This window comes from Geotrypetes seraphini, chromosome 2 (assembly GCF_902459505.1).
Source record: "Geotrypetes seraphini chromosome 2, aGeoSer1.1, whole genome shotgun sequence".
NCBI classification, from domain to species: Eukaryota; Metazoa; Chordata; class Amphibia; order Gymnophiona; family Dermophiidae; genus Geotrypetes; species Geotrypetes seraphini.
Window position 1 is genome coordinate 52,723,084 of NC_047085.1, and position 21,713 is coordinate 52,744,796.

Here is a 21,713-nt window from a genome sequence, read left to right on the forward strand (position 1 = left end):
CCTTAGTAGTTTAGCTTAATTGTTTTTTTGTTAGTTGTTTGTTTTTGTTTTTTTTTTGGGGGGGGAGGGGTGAGATGGTGTGTTGTTCCATGTCAATTCCATCAATAGTTTATTAACGCTCAATAGTTTGCATTACTGAATGGTAGCACACACTACTGCTTGACAGCATATACTAATAGATCTATTAATCATCAAGTGTGGCCCGATTGAGCATGCACACTTCTGTTTTATTGTGTCATTGTATGCACTACTAAATTCTCAGGTTGTCTTCAATTGTTTCAAATTAAAACTGATATGAAATGTGGGGAAAGAAGAGAGTTCCCATGTCATTTCATTCAAATTCATATCCCTTGCAATCAAATGAGCCGCTTGCCCCACAAAATTCAGAGGTGAGGCCTTAAATACATTTAAAAGGCTTTATAATCTCTTAGCTCAGCATCCCCGGGTTCACAGTTTGTCTGCCTCCATATTTGGCTGTCATTCTATATGTATAGGATAGTGGGTATATACATAAAATAGCAGAACACATGTTTAATTGGGTGCTAAGTAGTATACATCCACCTAATTAGACAGTATTCAATTTTCATGCATTCTTATTTATAAAACAGAGATAAAATTTGTACAATACACCTGTCTTCATCTACTTGAGTCAACTGTAATATCTATGTACCTGCCACAGCCTGCACTGATCCTATTTGCCTAATTAGTTCCAAGCACCTGCTACCCACACTGATTGTACTAAATCGGATGGAGCAATGGATGACTGAATTCAGACTAAAACTGAACTCAGAGAAAACAAAATTTTTCATAGCATCGTCATACCCACTTGACATTAAAGCACCAATGTGCATCAACAACCTTAGTTATCCCATTCAACCCACTATGAAGATATTGGGAGTAACACTGGACCAGAACCTGACCATGAAAGACCAGGTAGACTTCTTGATCAGAAAAATCTTTCTCACCCTCTGGAAGCTTCGGTCCATTAGAGCTTACTTCAATGTCTCATCATTTCGAATTCTGGTACAATCGAGTCAATTCGATTATTGTAACATCGCCTACTTGGCACTCCCCCAGAAGAATATGCGGCGATTGCAACTAGTTCAAAATGCAGCGGTTAGACTACTTTGTGGACTGAAGAAGTTTGATCACATAACACCTTCCTATCAACTTCTACACTGGCTGCCGATGGAGGCACGTGTGAAATTCAAGTTTGGTTGTTTTTGCTTCAAGGTACTTTATGGCTTAGCCCCTAAATATATAACAGACCTTTTCTCTTTCACAACCAACAGACACAAGTGAAGCTCACATCCGAACTTTGTTTTTAGCGCCAGCTGGGGCAGTAACAGCTCTGAAGTTCATAGAATTCCAATGAGCGTCAGAGCTGGTGCTAAAAAGCATGCTATAGGTTTGTAAAAGGGGGGAGGGGACATGTTATGTAATTGTAAAATGTTGACTTCACTAGCTATTAATTACTTTGGGAGAATAGTGGGTTTTATCTTCCATTGTGTAGCTATCATTGTCAAGAAGAATAATGGAATATTTTCATCTTGAATCAAAACCAGTTGAAACTGGTTGAGTTTTGCAGCACCTTTGCATCTTTTTAAATATATATATATTGATATATATTGTAGGACACTGTACTGATAGGTTCCTTTCAACTGATTCCCTATATGTTTCATCCTGTCTCTTTCTGTGTTGCTGCATTTTTTGAAGTGATATGGAAGGGGAATCCACTTCATCCCTGTGTTATGCTGTGTTTTATTATGTTGAAATGATGTTTGTTTTGTATAATATGTTAAACTGGTAGTTTTTTTGTAAAGAAAATGTAATAAAAACTATTTGACAAAAAATGAAAAATGAGGATGTTTTAATCGAAACACAGACCGTGTTGGGTTCCTGTTTCTCTAAAGCAGAAGTGGATTAAAATTATTAATTCTTATCACGAAACATTTTTATTGACTGAATAAAGTGCCTGCATCAAAAAAAGATGAAAAATCTAAACATGAAAGATTTTTTTTTCAATCGTATCAAATTGATGTGTTTTTTTTAATATAAACTTTATTGATTTTCAAATATTGACAGTGCAATACATTTGTAACTGAACATATAACAACTCAAGAAAAGCACTTTGAACTTACAAATATTCAAAAACAATCATTTTCCCCCCTTTTAATTGATCAAAAATACCAATGCATATAATATTCCAATAACCAATAACCTAGTTTTAATTAAAATAGTAGTGCATTCCCACCCCACCTCCCTCCCACCTGGAAATTTCAGCATTCATTTTTTCATATTTGTAGCTGGAACATAAGTTCAAATTGATGTGTTAAGACATTCGTACTGGTCAGAAATAGTGTTTGAGCTCAGTTTAGTCTGGACCAAAAAAAAAGTAATATGGTGGTCCGTGGGTGCAAAAATGTAGAGCTTAAATAATTACCAGAGTTTAATATGTCTTCAGTCTGTTCAGTCTGGCACATGCTCAATACCACATTTGGATTTGCTCCCATTTTGGCTGAGTTTATTAAGCATCAAGTCATAACAGCAGTCAACAGAGAAATCGGTCCTCTACTACTCCAGGAATAAACAATTTTGCCTGCATATTTTATCAGATCAGGCTTCATGGCTTTGGATTGTTTTCACAATAAGCAATGCATCACATTATTTTCAAATTCCACAATCTTTCTTCACCACTGCATTTTATTTTGCAGGCTATATTTGGCACAGTGAGAAGATAGGCTTGCAAGATTAAATTGATTAGTTTTACTTCATAGTAGTTACATTGGCTCCCTATTGAGGTGAGAGTGATGTTTAAGTTTGGATGTTTATGTTATAAGGCAGTGCATGGTATGGCTCCTGGGAATTTAGTTGACCATTTCAATTTTTTTAGTTTTCGACGTTCCCAATGTATATCAACAATGGTTGAGTTGCCACCGGTTAAAGAATGACGTTCTAAAAGATTTTACAATAGATTGCTTTCATATCAAGCAGCTATCTGGAGCCACGTTCTCCATGGACTGTTTTTTGCTTCCACATCATATATGAATTTTAGAAAACAATTAAAATCTTATTTGTATGATAGATTTTTATAATTGACAATTCTTTTTATAATTCACTGACGGATGTCCATTTGGTTTTGTAGTATACAGTACAAATGTTTTTGTTATGTTATGTTACTACTGATCTGTTCAAATCCTGGTGACAGTAATACAAACTCCTTCCACTGCTAGACTCTGTTGGCTGTATTCTATATATGGCACCCAAAAATCGGTGAGAAAGAGGTATCAATCATTCAGCAGCAGACATAGATTCAGGATACACATTATTGATAGTAGCACTGTGTAGACTCGACACTGACAGTGTTTCGCCAATAATGCCTTTATCAAGAGTCTATTAAACCATAAAAAGTCACATAATATAATACAATAATGTTGCAGAAAACCAAAAAAGACATGACATGTGAAAATATACATAAAAACAATAGTATTGAATGAAACTGAAGAGGAGAAGGCATATGTGAAAATGTACCTAAAACCAATGGCTAAAACATACATAATAAATTTTACCAGAAAATAAAAAATGAAGAAAGGGGAAAAAATGTAAGAGTGGTAGATGGTTGATCAAACAGACCCAAAAGAGTGTATGGGTGAAATGCAGGAGTTTGACTGAACCACTAGTATGAGGTGTTGAAAAAGTGAAGTATATGGCTAATTTGGACCTTATTGGTGAGAAGTGAAAGCATACTTCTGATTATAAATCCTCTCATGCAATGCTGAAACACTGACTGCACATGAAACTGAAAAATATAATTCAGGTAAGGAGCTGTATGAAGCCAAAGTAGCATAATTTTAAAAAAAAAACAATGATGGATAAAAAAACTACAGTGAATAAACTCAAGTTTGACTTTTTATGGTTTAATAGACTCTTGATAAAGGCATTATTGCCGAAACTCTGTCGGTGTTGAGTCTATGCCAGTGGTCTCAAACTCAAACCCTTTGTGGGGCCACATTTTGGATTTGTAGGTACTTGGAGGGCCGCAGAAAAAATAGTTAATGTCTTATTAAAGAAATGACAATTTTGCATGAGGTAAAACTCTTTATAGTTTATAAAACTTTCCTTTAACAGTTAAAAGGAAAGATATATAAACTATAAAGAGTTTTACCTCATGCAAAATTGTCATTTCTTTAATAAGACATTAACTATTTTTTCTGCGGCCCTCCAAGTACTCTATTTTTTTTCTGCAGCACCCACATTTAAAGTTCAATATCTTTTCTTTCTCAAAACTGGCACATTTCAATCACTAAATTGAAAATAAAATCATTTTCCTACCTTTGTTTGGTAATTTCATCAGACTCTGGTTGCACTTTATTCTTCTGACTGTGCATCCAATACTTCTTCCCTTCTTTCAGCCTCCTGTATGCTTCCTCTCCTCCAGACCTCATTCCCTCCCCCAGCTTTTTCTTTCTTTCTTTCTCTGTCTGTCTTTTTCTGATTCCGTGCCCCATTTTTTGCTTTGTTTCTGGTTCCTTGTCCCCCCCTCCTTCTTTCTTCCTTCCTCCGTGCCTCATTTTTTGTTTTTTTTTTGTCCCCACCCCACCTTCTTTCTTCCTTCCTTCCTGCCCTCCCCCATGTCACCGCCGCCGCGGAATAGGCTGCTGCTGCTGCCGCTATCGGGAACAGGCCATCTCCCTGCTTCTCTTCTGCACAGGGCCGACCAACTCTCGCTGCCCGATGTCAATTCTAATGTCGGAAAGGACGTTCCTGGTAGCCAGGCAGTGATTGGCTAGCCAGAACGTCCTCTCGACGTCAGAATTGACGTCGGGCCGCCAGAGTTGGTCGGCCCTACAGGGAAGAGAACAGTGGACCGCCCCCCCTTGATACGCCATTGGAACAGCAGCATGTCTGGCCAGCTCATTCGTTCAAAGCCGCAGGTGGCGGCTCCTTGCGAGATCCGCGCCTGCATCTGAATCCTCTCTGATGTTGTGACATCAGAGAGGCTTCCGATGCAGGAGTGGATAGCGCAAGGAGCCGCCAACCCGCGGCTTTGAGCGAACGAGCTGGCTGCTGCTCCAAAAGGAAGAGAATGATGGCCTCCAGACCGCGGGCCGCAAATAAAACCTGGAGAGCCACATGCGGCCCGTGGGCCACGTGTTTGAGACCGCTGGTCTACGCAGTGCTGCTATCAATAAAGTGCATCCTCAATCTAAGTCCGTGGCTGAGTGATTGACCCCTCTTTTTCACGACTCCTTGTTTTGTCTTGCCGTTCTCATCGTCAAGGCCTTTCGGGCTTTTTCTTCAATGTACCCAAAATTGTCACCAATAAGAATGGCGCATAGCACAGTTTTATAAAAACCTTACAAATGGACACCTGAAAGCTTATCATGCTGTTGGGCTACTCCTCCTTTTCAAATTTGCACACTGCAACTGGTGCATACTTTACATAGAATCACACTTTCCGAGTTGAGCATGTAACTTATAGCTAGTGCCAACTAGCATCAATTATGAGATGTTGGCTCTCAATTATTGGCAACAATTAAGCAAATTAATCAATGAAGGGCGTGAGCATTGCCAAGTGCACCAATGTGCATGTACAACCTTAGCTGTCATATATAGAACTTAGGAGTAAGAGTACTCCTTTTTCTCTACTCTATGTCTATCCAGAAGAACCTACCCTTCTAGGTTGCAGCTGCTCATTTTGCCCTTTCTCTCTCTCTCTCTTTCTCTTTCTGCAAAGACAGATCTCATTGAGGATACCCTAACAGCTCAGTCTGTACTTGTCCTCACTGAAATACAACTATGGGATGGCGAGGACCCCATTATAGCACAATTCTTGCCCACAGATGCTCAACTGTTTTGTTTTTTTTGAAAGTAGGACTACAAATAAAAGAGGACGGAGAGTTTCTCTTCTTGCTACCTCTTCTGTTACATAATATAACATAATAGCAGATTTCTAGACCACAGAGCCGTAAGTTCAGTGCGGTTAACAAAAGATTATGCTATAAGAAAATGCAGGAATAATATGATATACAGAAATCTAATTGATCAGAAATTTAGAATAAAGAAAAGTTTTCAGCAGTTTTCTGAAATATACATAAGACATGGATCTAATTAATAATGGACAGAAATCTTTATCATAGTAAGCTGCTTGGTAGGAAAGACAATGCCATGATGTTTCTTACTTTTACAGCCCTTGGCTGAAGGGAACATAAATAGGGCATGAGATTTTCTACTATTCTTAAGCGCCACAATAGCAAATCTGTCGGCAAGGTATAATGGGGCAACATTGAAAGCAACTTTATAGTATAAGCATTCCAACTTAAAGATCACCTGGGCCTCAACCAGAAGCCAATGCAGCTCACAGTAATAGGGGGTTATGTGGTCATACTTCCTCAGACCATAAATCATTCTTACTGCTGTATTCTAGTATGAAGGAATACTTGAGGATAGTGACTGACACAAGTGCCCCTGTGAAAAATGGGAGAAAAATTCCAGCTGCTTATTTTTATTAGATTATGAGCTCTCTTATGGGGACAAGATGGTGTCGTGGATGGAAGCATGGACAAGTCGTGTTACTCATTTATTTTTTAATTTCATTTAATTTCATTTAAACAATCGCCTTGATCGCTTTGATCGCTTTTAATCGCCTTTAACTGTGCTTACCTGCCGACATCCACCCGACTTCTACCCATCACACTGCGACAGAGAACGTTCAAGCGCCGCAGCAGAGAACCGCATGCCAAGGCCAAGAACTGAAATAGGGAAGCGGCAGAGAGCCGAGGCCAGAATGCCGCAAAAACAGGGAAGCGGCAGAGAGCCGCGGCAGAGAGCAGAGAGTAGCGGCAGAGAGCCGCGGAAACAGGGAAGCAGCAGAGAGCCGAGGCCAGAACGCCACGAAAATCACGTGTCGCTCTCCGCCTGACATCAGCCAGCCCGACATCCACCCGACTTTCTGCCACCTGGTCCACATGCCGTGGCAGAGAACATCCATGCGCCACGGTTGAGAGCCGCACACCGCGGCATAGTATTGAGGCAAGGGCACGGCAGAGAGCCAAGACCAGGACGCTACGGAAACCACCACGAGAGGCCTGCAGTGGTGCCGCTCTCCACCCGAGCGCTACCGCCACCCAAAATAGCATTCACAGCTACACTCATCCCATTACCCTGATTTACCCATAAGGTTTATAATAATTAACCAACAGGAAGACAGAACAAATCATATCAAGGTAATCTCAAGCAACGGAAGACATCAACGTATCCCGAAAAGAAAAGGATAAGGGAAGTAAAACCTATCAGAACCACTACATCCACCAAACCTATCAACATCTACTTCCGTTCCCTGTGCATATCTTAACACCAGATCTGTTAGGAACAAAGCATTCTTAATTAAAGATTGGATCATCAACAAGCAAATAGCCTGTCTTTTCCTGACGGAAATGTGGCTTCTGTCTGAAGCTGACTCAATAATAAATGATCTTATACCAGATAATTTTAAAATCCACATGCTAAATCACGAAGGAAGAAGGAGGGGAGGATTAGCAATTGTCGTCAAAGAAGGATTTGTAGTTGAACTATTGGATTCCAAAATGACCAATCAATTAGAAATATTAGCCTGTAAAATTAGCAATAAGGAACTAGAAGATTCCCTTTCTTGTATACTATTTTATGTTCCACCGAAAAGCTGGCCAAAAGCTAGAGAGGACTTCTGTGAATTTATCCTACATAACTCAGTCACTTCATCACATAATCTAATCGCAGGAGACATAAACTTACATCTAGATGAAATAGACAATCCAGAAGTGAAAGACTTTAAAACTTTCTTTCTTTACTCAATTACAATCTCCCTTCACCCTTTGGAAGAAACATGCAGTGCTTTTAAGCACTGAGCTATGTTGGGGATTTGAGAATGGTAGTCTCCAGAAATGACTTTAGGTACAAGCTTAGAAGCTTACCATGTAAACCTAATGAAATTTCACCTCCCCCCATGTATTTAGGTTCACACTATCTACATTTGAACAAACACAATGAAAAGTTATAAATTAAATAAATGAAGATTGGGAAGTGAGGTTCACATAGTTTAGCTTAGCTATGCATGTTTGGGTGGGTGGAAAACAAAAATAATATGATGTCTTTAGTAACCTTAGTCAGGACTTTAACCCCTGACCTTTGGAAGATACATGCAGTGCTTTTAAGCACTGAGCTATGTTGGGGATTTGGGAATGGGAGTCTCCAGAAATGGCTTTACGTACAAGCTTTGACAAGGGGTAATCATCTACAGGTGTATTTGATCTGAGAAAACCCAATGAACGTCCAAAACGATTTCAAAATTCTAACGGCTTCTATGACGTCAGACGCTACTTTATGGTTAGGGTTAGGGCTAGAGTTAAGTATCTCAGTAGCTCAGTGAGTAAAATGCGCTGTACCAATTATCCATAGGTTGTGAGTTCAACTCCCGGCTTGTCTTTTACTTGTGGCATATCTACCTTCCAGGTGCACCTTGATGATGTCACAATGAAATCAGCATTGTGCTGCTTGCTACTTCCTCTTCCTGTGAACTGGAAGCCACATTCAGGTCTAATCTGTGTTTTGATTCTGTTTCTAAGTTGGGCCAGTGTAAGTTATGGGATTTACCTTTGTTCTGAAGAATGAGCTGATTGTTGCAATGTTTTAAGACCAGGAGAGTGTTCTTTCGAGCAAGATATCACTTCTAAACTATCCTCTCTGAAATAATGTCTCTGGGAAATCGAGAGAAAGCTTATTGGATGACTTAGGGTGCCTTTCCTGCCAGTCTTTGTGGAACTTAAACAAAGTTTATAAAAAGTCTATATGGTGTTCAAAGTCCTATCCTTTCCACTTCTAATAGGAGGTGAGTATGACATTTCTGTACAGCTTTCTGTGTAGCATACATCTACCGGTTCCCACCTTCCATACTGATAATGTAAGTTCAACACCCACTCGGTACGTTTCATCTTCTAGTTCTCCTTTGAAACATAACATATTTTTTTCCTTGTATTAATGGTAAACTGTACAATTCTGATATCCTAGAGGAAAAAGATACAACACAGCAGTGTTCTCTGTCTGCCATTCCCTACCTCACTGATATTGCTAGATCAACTAATATATAGTTTACAAAATGGTATATTGTGTTTTAGTTATCTTTTTCATCATCCTATACTTACAATGCTGAATGAGTGATAATAAAGAGTATAAATAAAGTATAATTAAAAAAAAAAACAAAAACGTACCCACGTCTATCACGGGTCCATTGGAGACGTCTTAATGACGTTTCAGAAACCTGCGTCTATTTTGCGCGAAGAGGTTGTAGGGACGTCTACCGCACGCCTAAGTACTGGGACACTTGCGTTTCCCGGACGTCTAAAGCACACCTATGTTAGACGTACTAATAGAGAATTTACCCCTTAGTGTGTAAGTTTTGCACAGATTTCTTCTGCCAAGGTGCATGACTTTACATTTTTTAGCATTGAAGCTTAGTTGCCATGTCGAGGACCACTGTTCCAATAGAAGTAGGTCCTGCGTCATACTGTCGGGCAAAGTGCTCTTACTTACTATGTTGCATAGTTTGGCGTCATCGGCAAATAATGTGATTTTACCTTGAAGCCCCTGAGTCAGATCACCTACGAATATGTTGAAAAGGATCGGGCCCAAGACCGAACCCTGCGGCACTTCACTGGTCACCTCCGATGTTTTGGAAGTGGTTCAGTTTACCACCACTTTCTGAAGTCTACCGCTTAGCCAATCATTGACCCATGCAGTCAATGTTTCTCCCAGACCCATAGATTTCATCTTGCTCAATAACCTGCGGTGTGGGACGCTATCAAAAGCTTTACTAAAGTCTAAGTACACGACGTCGAGGGACTCCCCCACATCCAGCTTCTTTGTTAGGGAGTCCCTCGACGTCGTGTACTTAGACTTCAGTAAAGCTTTTGATAGCGTCCCACACCGCAGGTTATTGAGCAAGATGAAATCTATGGGTCTGGGAGAAACATTGACTGCAAAACCCAAATTGAAAAATACATTCTTATTGTCATACTTTGTAAAGGTAGTCACCAAATACTAGCCTACTATATATAATAATAAATAGCTGTGAGTGAAGCTAATAACTTAATTCTCAAAAATGGCAACACTCCTAAAATAGATTACAAAAATGTTATTGTCCAATTTACTCCCAATTTCTAATATGCTTCAGTAAATAACTTCATTATTCATTCAAATCTTGAAAATGTCTTATATTCTTCCATTCTTCAATTGACCTCAGGGCTACACTTGAATTATCTATTTCATGTACAATTCGAATATACTGTAGCAAGCCTCCTCATGGGTCAAGTTTATTCATGCATTTTATAAATTTTGGTATCATGCCAGTAAGCACTTATCTTAGTTAGCAGCAAGGAGGGACTTTGCAAAGGCACATCTCTATCTCATGCTCTCCCTTATTAGACTACTGAACATCCTGGAAATTTGAGAAAGCTTCATAGCGTTTGGCATGCCAGTTAAAATGAAATCCATCCCTGTAACTTACTTTCTGTGCTTGTGTAAGTGTGTGTGTGTGTTGTGTGCATTTGGTCGAGTCCTTGTGCCACTGCTTGTCTCTATAAATCTATATCTTACAGTGCCCGTGACCCTCCATGTGTGTATTGCATATTGTTATTGTAAGCTTCTATGCCACTACTAATGCCTGGGGAGTCAATTCTGAGTGGTTTGCATGAGCTTCAGTAAAGGTGTTACAATATATGAGCTTCAGAAATAGTGTATGTCCCTGTGCTGTACTTCTAGGTATTGGTGGTTCATGTTGTAATATGTTTTGGGTTTTTTTTAAAATTAAACTGTATTGATTTTCCCAAATATTGACAGTGCAATAAACAAGTATATAAACCTATAATAAAACAATAAAAGCACATTCTTACAGACATATCTGATCAATCATTTTAACCCACCTACCCATTGACTAATCAATAACAGCACAAATATTGGACGAAAGGAATTCAAAGAATTCTTCTTTTGCACTTGACCATTTTTTGGGGGGGATAGAATAGTATAGCTATTAGATATTCTTCCAGTTCGGGGTTGGTGATCTTACAGGTGATGATTTCCATTTCTTCTGTGATTTTTGAGTCCATTCTGGTGAAGTCAAAGTAGCATTTAAGTATTATCGCTAGTCCCCCTCCTCTTTTCCAGCTTCTAGTTGTTGGGACGATTTTGTAGCCCTGCGGTAGCATTTCCTTCATTATGATGTCTGTGTCTGAGATCATCCATGTTTCAGTTAGGAATATGATATCCGGGTTCTTATGTTCAATCCAATCATGTATGGTGTGCCTTATTTCTCACTGACCGGGCGTTCAGATAGTATCCCTTGAAGTTCCTATATTGTTTGGGAGTAGGGGTTTCAATATGTTTCAGTTGTTTTAGGTTTTTTTAAATTTTGGTCTTGTTTCTGTGTTGTTTGGATGCTTTGTGTATGGTGTTAATTGCGGGGATTTGAAAAGGGCCAAGTTCAGAGCAGTTAAGTAGGGTTTGGGGGGAAGGGGTTGGTTTTATCTGTTTGGGTGGCCTGTGCCAGGAGATGTGGACTGGGATTGGTGCAGAGGGTCTTTCGTCGTTACACCGGCATCTATAGTAGGTTAGGTAGATGATGCATAGAATTATCTGTATGGTAATTGGTGCCCTCATTTTGGCTGTGGATGAAACAGAATATGACCTTGGTAATGGTTGTGGTACAGTACAGATATGAATATGAAATAGTTATAAAACTTCACAATAATAAAATTTCACAGTATTCATGCAATGTCATGCAGGTTCGCCTTATCGTGTGTTCGTGTAATCTTGCGGGTTCACCTAGTCAGGCAGTGCAATTGTAAACTTCACAGTATTCAGGCAATTGTAAACTTCACAATATACAGGCCAAGTCATGCAGGTTCGCATTTACATGCAGGTTTGTGTAATCATGCAATTAACCTAGTCAAGCAGTGTCATGCATGCTCATGCTAAGTCAGTAAGTGGATGGACAAAGAACATCTTATTTCCACTGTGGAGTCTTGGCCCAGGCAGCTTCAGATACGCAGTCCCCAAATTCCTATTCGCAACTCCCAACAGGAGAACCCTGCTTTGCAAGGCATCATCAAGGGAGAAAGGACAGTCAAACAAACATTCCGGTGTTCACATTCACCAATGACATCACTTTGGGTGGGATTCTATTTAGCATACCTCTATTTAGGAATAAAGCAAAAACAGTGCTACCAAGGCATGGTGTGTCTCAGTAATTTCTATTTTGTCCCAGTTTGATTTATTAACGTTCATGCATTTCAGGATATCCACAATGAATATGCATGAGATAGATTTGCATGTATTTTGTCCTTTGCAAATTTATCTCGTGCATATACACGTCTCCCTCCATAATTGCGGTTTCAGCAATCGCGGTTTTGATTATTTGCGTTTTTTTAGCTTGCTGGCACCTCCCCCCCCCGCCCCCATTACATCAGCTTGCATAGAGAAATCGCTGATTCCAAGCATTTACAGAGAAAATTGCTGATTCCCAACACTTTCTTCACTGTGTTTTGCCTCTCCTTCAGGAACAGGCCAGGTCTCCCACCATGTTATTCGTGGTTTCTTCAGAAAACTGCATTTTAAAGGTACATTTCTACAAATAACTGGGGGGAAAAAAATCTCCTTTACCTTTCCAGATGGACATAATCATAAATTGGATAACTATATATGAAGTTTTTGGCACAGCTCTCCAATAAATGAAATGCAATTTTATACATCCTTTTCACGTAAAAAAAAAAAAAAAAAAGCTACAAGTTAAAATCTGCAGAAGTTTTCACCCCACTCTTCAGGGCATGCCCAGCCAGTCAGGTTTTCAGATTATGTACAATATACACTTCTCCCTCCGAATTCACGGTGATAGGGGATTAACAGACCCGCAAATATAGAAAAACCACGAATAACTTTTTCATATGTTATTGGCTTCTAATAGAAAAAAGCAAATAACATATGAAAAAGTTATTCGTGGTTTTTCTATATTTGCGGGTCTGTTAATCCCCTATCACCGTGAATTCGGAGGGAGAAGTGTATATTGTACATAATCTGAAAACCTGACTGGCTGGGTATGCCCTGAAGAGTGGGGTGAAAACTTCTGCAGATTTTAACTTGTAGCTTTTTTTTTTTTTTACGTGAAAAGGATGTATAAAATTGCATTTCATTTATTGGAGAACTGTGCCAAAAACTTCATATATAGTTATCCAATTTATGATTATGTCCATCTGGAAAGGTAAAGGAGATTTTTTTCCCCCCAGTTATTTGTAGAAATGTACCTTTAAAATGCAGTTTTCTGAAGAATTCTTCTAGGTCAGAGTAGAATTGAATTGCATTCAGTTTGGTGGAAGGGCAAAATGTTAAAGCCTTTTAATAGAGCAAAGACTTCAAGCTGTGATAGTTAATGGTTAGAAAGATTTACTATTCCTACATAATTTGCACTTCTAGAAGTGTTTTGTAAAAGTTTGTTTGTGGGAGTTTTGATCATTGTCATGCACTGGTGTAAATTGCAATTCTTGGTTCTGGCATTCATGTTTGTCCAGTGGATCCAGCATATTAGGGAGCCTTTTTACTAAGCTGTGATAAGCACTAAGGCCCGGATTCTCTATATGGCACCGATATCGTCAGCTGCTGATTGACTCAGTCACGCAAAACTGCTGTATAAAGAATCGTGCCTCCCGGGAAAGACAGGCGCTGGAAATGTAGGCCAAGGTTTTCCAGGCCTACATTTCTGGCACTATTTTTGTTGTAAATCGCATCTACGTAGGTGCCTAATGGCACTTCCAGTGTTAGCCACGTCCATCATAAAGTGCCTGCATAGGCGTGATTCCAGCGCTTTTTATTTAGGTGCCAGTAGGCACTTTAATGTACCGTATTTTCATGCATATAACGCGCATACGTGTATAACGCGCCCAAACGTATAGCACGTGGGAACAAGACATTTATGTAAAAAAATTTTGTTATAATGCGCCCACACGTATACCGCGCTCCTCATCTTTCTTCTTTTCTTCACTATCCATTTGTACCATTTCCTTCCCTTCCATTAAGTATCACATCTCTGCATCTTTATTCCTCCCCTTCCAGCATTATTCCATGTCCCTGTCCCTATGCTCCCTCCTCCTTCAGCATTTCTTTGCTCTTGTACTCCTCATCATCAACCCGGGGCAGGCAGGCATACAACAGGGCACCCCCACCCCCCAAGGCAGGCAGGGCGAAGGGAGTCAGAGGAGCGGCGGTGGAGGCGGCTGAAGCCCGAATGTAATGTAATGTAATGTAATTTATTTCTTATGTACCGCTATATCCGTTAGGTTCTAAGCGATTTACAGAAAATATACATTAAGATTAGAAATAAGAAAGGTACTTGAAAAATTCCCTTACTGTCCCGAAGGCTCACAATCTAACTAAAGTACCTGGAGGGTAATAGAGAAGTGAAAAGTAGAGTTAGAGGAAAAATAAAAATAAAATAAACATTTTAACAATACAGCATTGATCTAAATACTTTGGAAGGTAGAAGAGAGGAGAGAAAGGAATAGAAGCAGAAGGGGGAGCCATTGAACAGTAGAATTCTGGAGAAATTTAAATGATAGAAATAGAACAAAACAAAGACAAAAGGCAAAACAATAGATAAGATTAAAGATAAATCATAAGCTGGAAAGAAAAATAAAATAAAACTTTGTCTTCAATCCACGGTTTCAGCGTCAGTGATGAAGTGGAGCAAGTAAGTTTAGGAGGAGCGATTGACGTTTCCAGAAAGGGCTTCTTCAGGGAAGAGACTTGGCAGACAGTCCCAGGATGCCTATGTCTCCTCCCCTGCAATGTTCTCCCATCCATGCATTCCCTCCCAGACACACTGCCCGTGCCCCAGCCGCTCCAAGGAGGCTGCCCCAGATGAGGCCCACGGTGAATGCAGGATTCTCTCCTCTGCGGGAAAGCCGCCCGGAGCCGACAGTCGATCTTCTTAGCAGATTGCATGGGGGGAAGAGTTCACACTCTTGGTAGGATCGGGACTGTGTGCTCTCGGTGGTTGTGGCTGGTCTCGTTGCTGCTTAGGTGTAAAAGCAGTTGATCTCCACTGCTGCTGATATTTAAAACATGCCTGGTTGGATCGGGGCAAGGGCTCCTATTATAGGCAGCTGGTCTTGCTGCTACTTAGGTGTTAAAGCAGTTGATCTTCCTAGCGGACTGCAGGAGAATGTGCCACCCAGTGCTGCCATGGGGGAAGGGAGGGAGGAGAGTGGGAGGCTGGAACTAGCCGCTGCTGCCGCTGTTGCCTTGCCGGTTCCGAAGGCTGCTGCTTGTGTCCGGCCCGCTGCCTGCCTGGTTGGCTGACGTGGCTGCCTCTTCCCTTCTCTAGCGACAGAATGGCACACAAGGCTGCCTGCCTGGTCCCACACTGCGTGATCCTGGCGTATGGGTGTCGCAGAATGTATCAGCAATGTAATAAAAAAAATGTATAACGCGCTTACAGATATGACGCGCATGCTTATTCCACGTTTGTAAAATCTTGTATAGCGTGCGCATTATATGCGTAAAAATATGGTATTTTTTTGCCATTTTAAATGGAATTTCTCAATTAACTTAGGCACCAGTAGGGCGTCTACCAGTGCCTACGTTTAGGCACTATTTATAGAATTTCCTCCTAAGGTAGGGTTACCAGAATTTACTCACATAAAATCCAGACCCATAGCGCTGCCCCCAGGCCTACCCAGTTCCATCCAGCCCCACTCTGTTGCATCCATCATGCCAAGTTTCCAAGTTCTACCCCGTCAACCTGTTCTTGTTCTCAGGGACCACTTCAGGAGAGCATCTGTGCATGCGGGGATGCAATGCGATGACATCATACACATGTGCACATGATGTCACTGCATTGCATCCATGCATCACAAATGCCCTCTCAACGCGGTCCGGAGGTAGATGCTTTTAAAAACCCGGACAAAGTGCTTGTTACAGCAAATAATGTCTTTCCAGAGGATACATTGAGGTTGTCCCTCAAATTTTGGATATTTTTTAGCACTTGGGGCTGAGAGTGGGCTTATTCTGTGCAAATTGGTTACCACGTGGTAATGGTCACACGCTAGTGTGTCTATCTTTTTGAAACTTTTTTTTTTTTGGGGGGGGAGGGAACCCACATCCAAATAAACCCTGATGCAGCAGAGGGAAGTTCCTGACGGGGAAGGCCGCGAAGCAGCCATTGCCTGTGAAAACCTCATTACATTAAAACAGTGATACAGATAAGGGTACAGATAAAAGAGAAGGTGAATGGTACAGATATGAGAGAATTCCCGGGAAGGAAGTGCCCCGGAAGGACTGTGGGGAGAGAGGAGAGATACTGAGGAGCTGCAGAGCGAATACACTTGTAGGTCAGTAAGAGGAGTTTGAGCTGTATGTGGAAATGGATAGGGAGCCAAAGAAGTGACTTGAGGAGAAGGGTAATGTGGGCATATCGACATTGGTGGCTCATGAGGTATTCAGCAGAGTTCTAAAGAGATTCAAGGGGCGAGAGATGGTTTAGCCAGTGTTCGATTATTACAGAAAACATCCAAATCATAAGCCCCCTTAGTCCCACCCAAACCATACCTCTACCACGCCCCCTTGAGAGATTTAGACACATTGCAGACAAGCACTATAGAAATCAATCTACAAAATATGTTTTCAAAATAATGACTTGGAAAGGTTTGACAAGAAAAATGTTCACTTGCCCCTTTATGCCACATTTTGGATGTTTTTAAACTAAAACTTAGTTTTATAAACCGGGTCATCAACATAACATAACATCATGCTTCTTAACTGCATAACCAGAGACAATTTAAGAATGACAGAAAGAAATTATTTAACTAGCAGCATAGACAAATTGATACCCTAGCAGCAATAACAAAGTGAGAAAAGGCGGAGAGAAGATTATAAACTAAAGACAATTTAAGAATGACAGAAAGAAATTATTTAACCAAGCATTTTGAAAACAGATAAGTTTTCAGTTGAGCTCTGAAATGTTTATATGAACAGGCTCCAAGCAATAACATTCGAAATTCTCTGTCATGTGAAGCTGCTTGGAATGCTACAGAATGGTCCAGAAATTTCTTGCTTTTACAGCCCTGAACTGATAAGAAGGTAAACAGGACTTGAGATTTTCTACTATTTTTATACGATGCTAGAGAGAATCTATTAACCATATAAAACGGAGCAGTACCGTACATAACCTTATAGCAAAAGCAACCCAACTTAAACAAAACACGAGCCTCCATTGGCAGCCAATGCAACTCACAATAAAATGGAGTCACATGATCATACTTTTTAAGACCATAGATCATTCTAATCACTGTATTCTGAATCAGTATGAGTCTAACCATGTCTTTCTTGGGGTTTGTTAAATATACAATATTACAATAATCCATAAGACTCAATAATAAAAAGGGTTTAATGGTACATAGTTTCCATAACGTGTAATAACCCTTACGTACCACAGTATTTATTTGTTTTTTCATGGTCAGATGCTGATCCAAAATAACTCCCAGTATTTTAATTGTTGGTTGAATTATATTCAAGGTAGAATTTATACTAATCAATGGCTCGTGAATAATCTTATGTGGCAACACAACAAAGAACTTTGACTTATCAGGGTTAAGTTTGAGTTTGAAATCCTGCATCCAAGAGTTCATCAATTTCAACACAGACTCAATTTTATGAGAGATATGAGATAATACTGTAGCACAAGGTATGACAATTCTGATATCATCAGCATAGCTGAACAGTTCTATACCTAGGTTACTCAAACTGTAGCCCAGGGAGGAAAGATATACATTATTTAATGTGGGTGAAAGTGGGGAACTCTGGGGTACACCACTTGGATTTTTCCAGTTAGAGGAAAACTGATTATTAAACTTAACCTGATATTGTTTGGATTCCAAAAACCCTTTAAACCACAGGAGAACATTACCCTGTAGGCAAAAGCATCCAAACAAGCCAATAATTTGGTATGATCTACCAAATTAAATGTGCTACTTAGGTTGAATTGAAGCACCAGTGCACTGTTACCCCTGCTCAGTAGGCTTGACTCAGCTAACATTTCTTTTTGAAAATGAGCCCCATACTCATTTAGTTCCACAACCCATGATCATTTACACATTTATCAAAGGGTCTTTTTCAGGGGAGCAGTGAGGTAGCTTTTGAGCTGTTGAGAACCTATGATCTGGGGAAGTCTTTTGCTGTTGTTGGAGGGGGGTGGAGGGAGAATCTAGCTGGATGCAAGAATTTGGAAACCATTGGCCCTTTTTTAAAGCATTGGATCCAATTTGGGGCCATTATCTGCACTACTGCAGTTAGAAATGCACTAGGTTACAGACTGTAACAATGAAAATTTATGTTTACCATGAGTCACTAACCAGTGGGACTGAGTTAGTGATGATAAATTGTGATGAACTGCTAATGCTCTCTGTCTATTCAATAAAACATTGCACTGCCTTATTTGGTAGACTGCTCTCTAGCGGTGCATTGCTCATTTTATCCCGAGGATGGAAGTATAACCCTACCTTTATATTCCTTCCCTTCACACAAGGAATTTTTATCTATATGGATTCCACACTGCAGAAGAAATGAGAGTTAGGATCATGAAAGTCAGGGCCTAGAACCCTTAGAAGTCTAAAGGTTCATCATATTGAGAGATGGTTACTGTAAAAAAAATGTTTTCAGTTTTCTTATGAAGTTCAAGTTTCCGATCTTGCGTCCATAGGGAGGCTGTTCCAGTTTTTTGTTGCAACTTAGTTGAATAATGTGTTGAATATGCATTTGTATTTGACTTCCTTTGGGGAGGTGAGGAGCATTTTGGAGGTGTTGAAGATTCTGACAGATGACAATTTGAGTTCAGAGAAGATAGACATATAAACATGATGGCAGATAAATGCCAAATGGCCCATCTAGTCTGCCCATCTGTTGACAGTGATGCTTGGGCTAAGCCGGAGTGGCCCACCCGGGGCCCATGCCACAAGAAATAGATGTTTGTGACCTGTAACCTGTCAGTGGCTCCCACACCCACCGGTGTGCTCTGGCTCTGTTCTCTTAGCTGAGTGCAGAAATAAAGTTCACCACACAAAGTTTTCAGAAACACTTCTCAGTTTAATTCAGGTGCTTTCATGAAACTCAGTTCATGTCAGATGGCCAAATATCCAGTAATTCAAAAAAATAACTTTTATGCAGTAAAGTTCTCAACAGTTCAGATTAGAACACATTTTCCCATGCTCTGGCAACATTACAATCTTTTCTCCAAAATAATAATAATAAAAAAAAAAAAATCTGTGATTTTTTTCCCACACAGTTCCACGGCAGTAGCCCCGCCCTGGGCTTACTGGCTTGCACTACTCTCCAGAAGAGCAAATTTAAAGCAGAAACAAAATAGATCAATTTAGTCCCACTCTGCAATGCTTCAATACTTTAGTCTTTTCCAGAACAGTCCCAGGATAAGCAGTTCTGACCACAGAGGAAAAAAAAACCCCAAACAAACAAAACTTTTCCCTGGAACCCACCTAAGTTCCAGTCCTACAGGTATTTCAGTTTTAAAGCCCAGTTCCTGGTTTATAGCCACTTCTCTGGGCCACACAATCCCCAAGCAGAAATACAAAAACAGCAAAAAGGCAAAACAGGCTTTCTTTTCTTCCTGTTCCCAGGTGCTAGCACAGCACACTCACAAAACAAACTAATAACTTTAAAAGTAGGAAACTTCCCACCTGCCCTGCTGTGGCTACAGCTCCAGGTCGTACTCCCTCTCTAGTTCCAAGGGTGAGCTACTTTCCCACTGCTTGGTGGTGTCTGGGCAAGTTTCCCCTGCAGGACTCTCTGGCTCTGGGCTGAGGTCTTCCATTTCCCCAATCAGCCAGCTGGTGTGGGAGAGCCTTCCAGGACTCCTTTGTGCTTCCTTCCTGCTTCCCCTGCTTCTGGCTGCTAAAGGGAGTAAAAGGGTTTGGCTTAACACGCTCCACCCCCTTAGCTATCACAGAAGAATTCTTAAATGAGCCATCCCCCCTCCACAGGGGTTCCACACTGCTCTTTCTTACTGGCATAGGGATAAACCTAGAGGCTCTAGGGACTTGTAGTGTTCTGTACTGCAATGTTTCTGGCTTAAACCTAGGTTCTGTGGAGGGAATAGGGACTTGCTGAGCACTTGGCACCGGGTTTCTATTGCACTATGTGAGGTCTCTGCCACAATCCGCAGTAACCATTATCTCTTTCTCTCTCTGAGAGATCTCATGTGACTATCCCAGGCCCTTCTGAATTCAGACACAGTCTCTGTCTCCACCACCTCTTCCGGGAGACTGTTCCACGCATCTACTACCCTTTCTGTAAAAAAGTATTTCTTTAGATTACTCCGGAGCCTATCACCTCTTAACTTCATCCTATGCCCTCTCATTCCAGAGCTTCCTTTCAAATGAAAGAGACTCGACTCATGCGCATTTACATTATGTAAGTATTTAAACATCTCTATCATATCTCCCCTTTCCTCCAAAGCATACAGTTCATCTGCTGAGTTGGCGTGACATATAAGGTGCAAAATGCAGGATGTTTTGAAGTATATTCTGGATGCTATAGGTAGTCAGTGAAGCTTGTGGAGGTAGTCGGATATTGCATCACATTTTTTTAAATGGAAGATCAGTCAGATTGTGGTGTTTTTGTATTAGCTGCAGACTGTGTAGTTGTGTGGTACCCAGGCCTGCGTATAGTGAGTTGCAGTAGTCCACTTGTGAGAGAATGAGCAATTGCACCATGATGGCAAAGTGGTGCTCACAGAAGAACAGCCTGGTCCAGATAATCAGTCAATTTAATTGTAACCTATCCTTCCATTATTTTACTAAATAGAGGAATAGATGCCACTGGCCTATAATTCGTAACTTCTTGAATCCCCCATCTTTTGATTTTTAACTATTGATATGTGTAGCTGAAGTCATACAAATACAGTCAAACCTCGGATAGCGACTAACGTGGTTTGCAAGTGTTTTGCAAGATGAGCAAAATATTTTATTAAATTTTAACTCGACAAACGAGCATTGTCTTGCAGTACAAACACATATCGCACATCACATCATCAGAACCCACAGTTGAAACGCATACATCGTACGCTCAGCATGGCTGAATGTAATAAAAGCTGAATGTAATAAAAGTATCATGCCCTATTTACCCAGAGTTCAAATATGCACGACATACACGCATCTTCCGCTGAGCACAGCTGAACATAATAGAAGCATCACACCCAATTTACCCATAGCTCAAGCGCTCACAGCATACAGTATTTTGTATTAAAGTTTTTGGGTTGTGGAACCAATTGTCTGAGTTTCTATTATTTCCTATGGGGGAAATTCGCTTTGATATACGAGTGCTTTGGATTACGAGCTTGCTTCCAGAACAAATTATGCTCGCAAACCAAGGTTTTACTGTAAATGGTTATGGAAGTTAATCGTTTCTAAATAGTGACTAAAAAAAGTTGTTCTATCTAAAGTTATGACTATGATACAATCACTTGTCACCTGGTATTGTCCCTATCATTTTGAGCTACTGCAGGACATTCCATTGGCATGTACATCTGTTCATTACCAAAATGGGTTTTAAAACAAAATAAAATAATTTTAACTAATACTAATTACATCTCAAAGCTTGCATTTGAAAAAAAAATGAAAAACCTG

General features: G+C 40.3%; 1 long non-coding RNA gene across 1 annotated transcript in view; it reads right to left on the minus strand.

Annotated features, from left to right (window-relative positions):
- The window catches only part of LOC117355876, a 39,071-nt gene extending 19,104 nt beyond the window's left edge, over window positions 1-19,967 (minus strand). The window contains exon 1 of the long non-coding RNA XR_004538465.1: window positions 19,767-19,967. This is a non-coding gene — a long non-coding RNA (uncharacterized LOC117355876). The remainder of the gene's footprint in view (window positions 1-19,766) is intronic.
- Window positions 19,968-21,713: the final 1,746 nt, after the last annotated feature.